The sequence below is a fragment of the Chrysochloris asiatica genome, unplaced genomic scaffold (assembly GCF_000296735.1).
Source record: "Chrysochloris asiatica unplaced genomic scaffold, ChrAsi1.0 scaffold00119, whole genome shotgun sequence".
Taxonomy (NCBI): Eukaryota; Metazoa; Chordata; class Mammalia; order Afrosoricida; family Chrysochloridae; genus Chrysochloris; species Chrysochloris asiatica.
Window position 1 is genome coordinate 9633476 of NW_006408637.1, and position 6000 is coordinate 9639475.

The window sequence follows — 6000 nt, forward strand, 5'->3', positions numbered from 1 at the left end:
CCAGCCAAGCAGTACAGTGCTGGAAGAGGAGTCCCTTAGGTCAGAGGCACTGAAAATACAATGGCCACATGATGGATTTGTGCGACCTTAGAGCTGTGATTCCTGGTGTGGCGCTGTCGGATCAGCACTGGACTGCAAACCACAAGGTCTGCGGTTCAAACCCATCAGCTGTTCCTCGGGAACCCTGTATAGTGTCGCTGTGAGGTGGAACTCACTTCTCAGCACTTAGTGACAATAGACATGAAGGTGGTACAGGATTGTGCAATTGTACACAGGGTCTCTTAGTGGGAATTGGGGGCTGACTTCAGGACACTGACAACAATGAGAACATACCACCGCCATATCCCTGTTAGGTGGAGCTGTCATCCCAGACCAAAAAAGTGTCCCAGCTCCGGAAGGCACAGATAGGGGAGGCCAGTATCTCCAGCCCATGAATTGCAGAATCCTCCACACTTCCTGAGAACTCCTTTCTCGTCAGACGGCTCGGCGGCCATCTGTCAAACTACTGGGGTAGCCTCCCAGAGGTGGAGGCTCAGTGTAGATCACTTCTCCTTGGACTGTGGGAGACCCCACTGGGAACCCTTCAGCTGGACCTCTGTGGTTAAATTCTCAGTTTAAACATTAAAAACTGAAATTTTAGTGTTTTTTTTTTAAAGATGTTTAATGTTTTTGTTAGGATGTTTAGTAAATATTACAAGTTACAGCCCATTGTTGATTTCTGGTTAATATTTCCCCTTTCTTTTTCAAACAGGGAAACAATGTTATGTGGTAAATTCTCATTCTTCTTGTCATTTCTTACAGTGCTTTTAAGGAGCTCTGGTAGCATAGTGGATACAAATTGGGCTGCTAACCTCAAGGTCAGCAGTTCGAAACTACCAGCTGCTCCGTGGGAGAAAGTTGAGGCTTTCTGCTCCCGCAAAGATTTACAGCCTCGGAAACCCTGTACAGGGTCACTGTGAGTCGGAACCGACTCCGCGACACAGAACGACAGTAAGAACAACAACAATGCTTTTGGAGTGCTGTTGTGGCGCTGTAGGATAAGCATTGGACTGTTAACCTCTGGGTCAGTGGTTCAAACTCACCAGCCACACCTTGGAAACACTATACAGGATCACTATGAATTGGAACCCACTCGACAGCACTTATAAACATTGCTTTTAAGTGTAGAAGTGCCTTTCTCAATTAGAAATTAGATCAATAATATTTAATTTCACATAATTCTAGTGCATGATTTGTTTGCTTGATTTTAATACATAACTTTTCACCATCTGAATATTTATTTTGGTATTTGTTGAGTAGTTAATATCTGAATTGAATATTCCTCCTCTAACCAGTGCTGTGGAGTCCTGGTGTGGCGCTGTGGGCTAATGCATCAGACTGCAAAGTCATTTCAACGGCAAGGTTGGTGGTTCAAGCTCACCAGCTGCTCCTTGGAAACCCTATACAGGGTTGCTATGAATCAGAATTGACTCGACGGCACTTAACAACAACCAGCGCTGTATGACAAGCACTTGACTCGAACTACAAGCTCACAGTTCGAGACCACCACCTGTTCTGCAGGAGAAAGATGAGGCTTTCTGCTCCTGCAAAGATGTACAGCCTCAGAAACCCCATACAGGGGCGCTATGAGTCAGAACTGATTCGATAGTGCTTAACACTAACAACAACAACCAGCTGTTCAGGTGTGGCAGCTATCTGATGACTACCACTTCATTTCCATGGCTGTTTCCTTGGTCCTCCCCTCTGTGGGATGGTGCCAGGGGAAGGGAAGTCTGTACTGCCGAGCCGAGGCCCAGGCCCTGTGGGAACTCATTCAGCCTGTGGGGACTCTAAGCTCAGCCTACTTTTGAGATCAGGAGTTCTAAACCCTGTTTCTTTATTAGCTCATGAACCATCTCCTAGTTACCCTTTTCCCCCCTTATCTGCTTTAGAGACTGTCTTTGTTATTCTTGAGTGGGAGTGGGAAGGCACTAGGTATGCGGAATGGAATGACGGGCTGGGAACCAGCAGCAAGCTCATTGCCATCTCTGAGTTGTCTACGTATCCGTGGACGGCTCCTCCACAGTGGGCACGACTCTTATAAACTCTGAATCTGTTTTGGTGCTACCGCTACACGGACCGTGGAGACCGAGCAGTTTGTTCGAGACCATGTATAGTAAAGTAAGAAAAGTGGGAATGAAAAATCGATGTGATTTACCAATTGTGAAGCTCAAATGAGACAAAGTAGATGGGGGTTTTCTGAAAAATCTAAAGTATTAGATCATCTCAAAGCAATATTACCATATTCAATTGAATCTTCGATGCTATGGAGTCCTGGTGTGGCATTGTAGGATGGTGGTGGTGGTGTGCCGTGGAGTCAGTTCTGACCCACAGCGACCCTGTATAGGGGGTCTGGGGCTGTAAATCTTTATGAGAGCAGAAAGCCTCCTCTTTCTCCTGCAGAATGGCTAGGGATTTCAAACTGCTGATCCTGAGGTTAGCTGCCCAACTTGTAACTACCTTGCTAGCAGAGCTCCTTTGGCATTGTAGGCTAAGGACTGCTAAACGGCAGGGTTGGTGGTTCAAACCCACCAGCTGCTCCTTGGAAACCCTTTACAAGGTCACTGTGAGTTGGAACCGACTCTCTGGCACTTAATGACAACAATGTCAAAGAAGATTGTAAGATTTTCACTAAGGATAAAAAACAGAATAAAACCACTGCCAATTAAGTGATAACCAAACCATCATTTGTGTGTGTCCCCATTTCAGAGATGTAATGGGAAGGAGTCATGTGGGGTGGAATTAATGAAGTTTGTTTCTTGGGCCTGACTCTTAGATGGGGTGCGAAAGTGGAAACTGAGGCTTAGACTCAGGCATGGGTTTTGATTGCTTAAGTAAAGGGACCGACTCCAGGTAATCGGCTGTGTAATCGGCTCTGGACTGAGACCCACCAGCTGCTCCTCGGAAACCCTATCTGTAACTGGTCACTACGAGTGGGAGGTGACTCAAGGGCTCTAAAAAGCAACAGAAAGAAGTAAGGGGCACAGAGGATGATGACCATCAGTGCCGTGGTTTACTCTTGAATACATAATCTTCAGTTTGCACGAGTCCTGAGGCTTGTTTTTTCTTTACGGGAAATGTTCCTTGGTGATGTCTTTGAGAAGAAACTGTTTCCCAAGTTTCTTCATCTAATTTCCATTGTGCTGACATAGAAACTCTGAATTCAGCTGAAGTGGCTCTGTTTTCCTTTGGTGAATTGTCAGGTGTCAGCCAGGGAAGCCATCCGTCTGCTTTCCGTCTGGGTAAGCTGGCATTGGTTTTAATGATGTGGGGCGAGCTGTGGTGGTGTTGGGGGCTGGGAGGTACGTAGGAGGGTCCTTGGTAGCCTGGAGGTTTGGCTGTGAATTTGTATTCTGGGTCCAAGTAACATATTTCTGATCCTCAATGTTCTTATCTGTAAAATGAGGATAAAAAAGACAAATCCCAGAGCCATGTCAAGAGGGTTACATAAGCTGAAGTGAAGCCCGGCAGTGTTTCCTGGGCAGATAATAGATACTCAATAAACATTACTTCCCTTCTTGTTTTCCAGGGGTTGGACAGGGAACTAATGAAGTGGAAACATTTTTTTCTTTTAGTAGTCCATCAAACTTGGCACACATTTTTAAAATGACATACTGGAAATGGACTTAATCAATTTGCTTCTGTCCTGATTGTCCAAGATCCCCTTCAGCAAGTGTGCTAGCTGCCACCTGTACACTGAAGACATGCTCTTGCGCATCAGGGGAGAGTCAGGCTCTTACCTCACCTCCGGAGTTGTTGGGTTGTCCTGTTGAATCGCATTCCTGTGACATTTGGCTGAGCTTTTCAGAATGGGCTTACGTCAATCTTAGGAAGTCTGTCCTGAGTTCTCTATTAGTGGGACTGATTTCTAGCACACGGTCATGATCTCCTTAGCTTCCTCAGCTTCACACCCCTGATCACTCTTATCAGAATGCACCCATCTGTAAAGGGGAGACAGTTTCTTCAGATCATGGTCTCCAGAACCTTGCCTCTTAGGCACGCAACTTCTGGAGAATAGATTGTGAGAGTACCTTCAGAAATAAGGGAGCAGTGTTCGGCTTTGATTCTATTTTCAGAATCTCCCAGACCCTGCTGGTTTGGAGAGAATTGAGTTCACAGGGAACTCAAATTCATTTTGAACGGGGCCAAGGTTGCTCGTAAGCACTGTCCAAGTGACTCTCAAACCGAACAATTGCAGTCTGCGTGCTTTCCTGTGCGCCACCGCAGCCCATTGCTTCTTCATTTCCTTCCTCATCACAATTCTGACTGCACTCAGCAAGTGACGAGAGATGCACAAGAGGATTTTGGGTGAGAGCATCTTAGTAACTGGGTTGTTTCTAAATTAAGAGAACAACAATAAAAATTGGAAGAAAAAACAAAAAAAACGAGAGAGAAACTTCGAAGCTGGATCTTCCTGCAAGGAGCTCTGGGACTGCATCCTTTTTCACTGCAGAGCAGTGTTCTTGGGCGTCTAGCTCTTTCCCAAGGTTTTACTGGGTGGAACCAAATGGTGTCACTTATGCGCGTATGAATGCATTCCAGGACTGCAGATACATGTGGCGAGAAATTAAGTGGTCTGGATCTTGTTCCTCTGTTCTGCACAGTAGATATCAGCAGTGAGCCAAACCCATCTCCCAGGTGCCCCCAAGGTGCTGTCCTTCCTGGGAGGTGTGCAAAAGAGGCCACTGCCTCCAGATGCTTCTGGGAAGCTGACTGAGGGGGGAGGGGGGAGTTTTCTCTTCTCAGATTGAGAGGCAGTTGAAAATAACTTCAGTATTTGCAGAAGGGCAGCTGCTCTCTACTAAAATCTCTTGTTTCCTGGGCCACATCTGGAACATCAGGACCATCACTGCCGACCCAGGATTTGTGGCGTGTCCAACTCTGGATTGCAGCCAGTTACCTGCACACATTGAAGAGAAGGAAACGGTAGAAATTAATAGAGGCCTTGGCTCAATATTGATGTTGTATAAGCTATGGTGTTATTACATTAATGAAAATTCAAACAGGCTACGCATTCTCCTTTGACTGGTGTAAACTTTACGATGGAAATAAAGTTTTCTATCAGATCATTAAATGTTATTGTTCCCTAGCTTGTTTGATTTGATTTGTTTTGCAGACAGTTATGCTTTGTTCTAATCCCTCGCTGATCGATCCCCTTTCCCTTGATTCTGTTCAGGGATGTTTGAATAGGAACCAACACCTACCTTACATTGCTGTGTCTTCTAGACCCTCTGGTCACAGCGCTTTACTCATTTTTTTTGGTCAGATACTCACTGAGCATCTCCCTGTTCTCAAGGAACTTAGAGTCAGCTGAGGCTGATGACAGGAAGCTTTTGGTGTTTCTTGCGGGAGGGAGTGAAGTTTGCCACTGACCATAACCAGCAATTCATCATGCTGAGCTTTGTTTCCTGGCATTTTAAGTGGAGGCTTTATATACAAGGGGGCTTCAAAAAGTTCATGGAAAACTACTGTAAAAAGTCAGGAAAAGGTTGGCAGGCTGTAATAAACCTTCTATGATATTCGCCAGGAGTGGGAGGGAAAGGAGACTGGTTTACCACCTAGAGTGTAGACAAGCACTAACTTGGATGACAGGGAAGGCAATTAAAAATAAAAACAAGGGGGGAGGGAAGTTTGTGGAAAAAATGGGAATAAAGTTCATGAGATGTTGCGTTTTTATATGAATTGAGGAAATTTAGGTAGAAATAGTGTGTATGTGTAAGATCTTATTGCTGAATCTGAAGAACTGTGACTTTAGTGTTACAGACCAAGTGCCTTTTCTTCTCTGTGTCGTGTGTCTTTTCGGTTTTTTTTGTTTTTTTTTTTTAATTTAAGGTTTTTATTGTGGATTAAGTGAAAGTTTACAGGGCACATCATCAGTTTCACATTCAACACTTCATATAACTTGTTTCATTACATTGATTATAATCCCCTCCATATACCATAAATTAAAAGTATTTCTCT

The 6000-nt window shown here is 44.8% G+C and overlaps 1 protein-coding gene across 1 annotated transcript in view; it reads left to right on the forward strand.

Moving 5' to 3' along the window:
- Nucleotides 1-6000, forward strand: part of GALNT2 (UDP-N-acetyl-alpha-D-galactosamine:polypeptide N-acetylgalactosaminyltransferase 2 (GalNAc-T2)) — a 313641-nt gene that overhangs the window by 73407 nt on the left and 234234 nt on the right. The window lies entirely within an intron of this gene.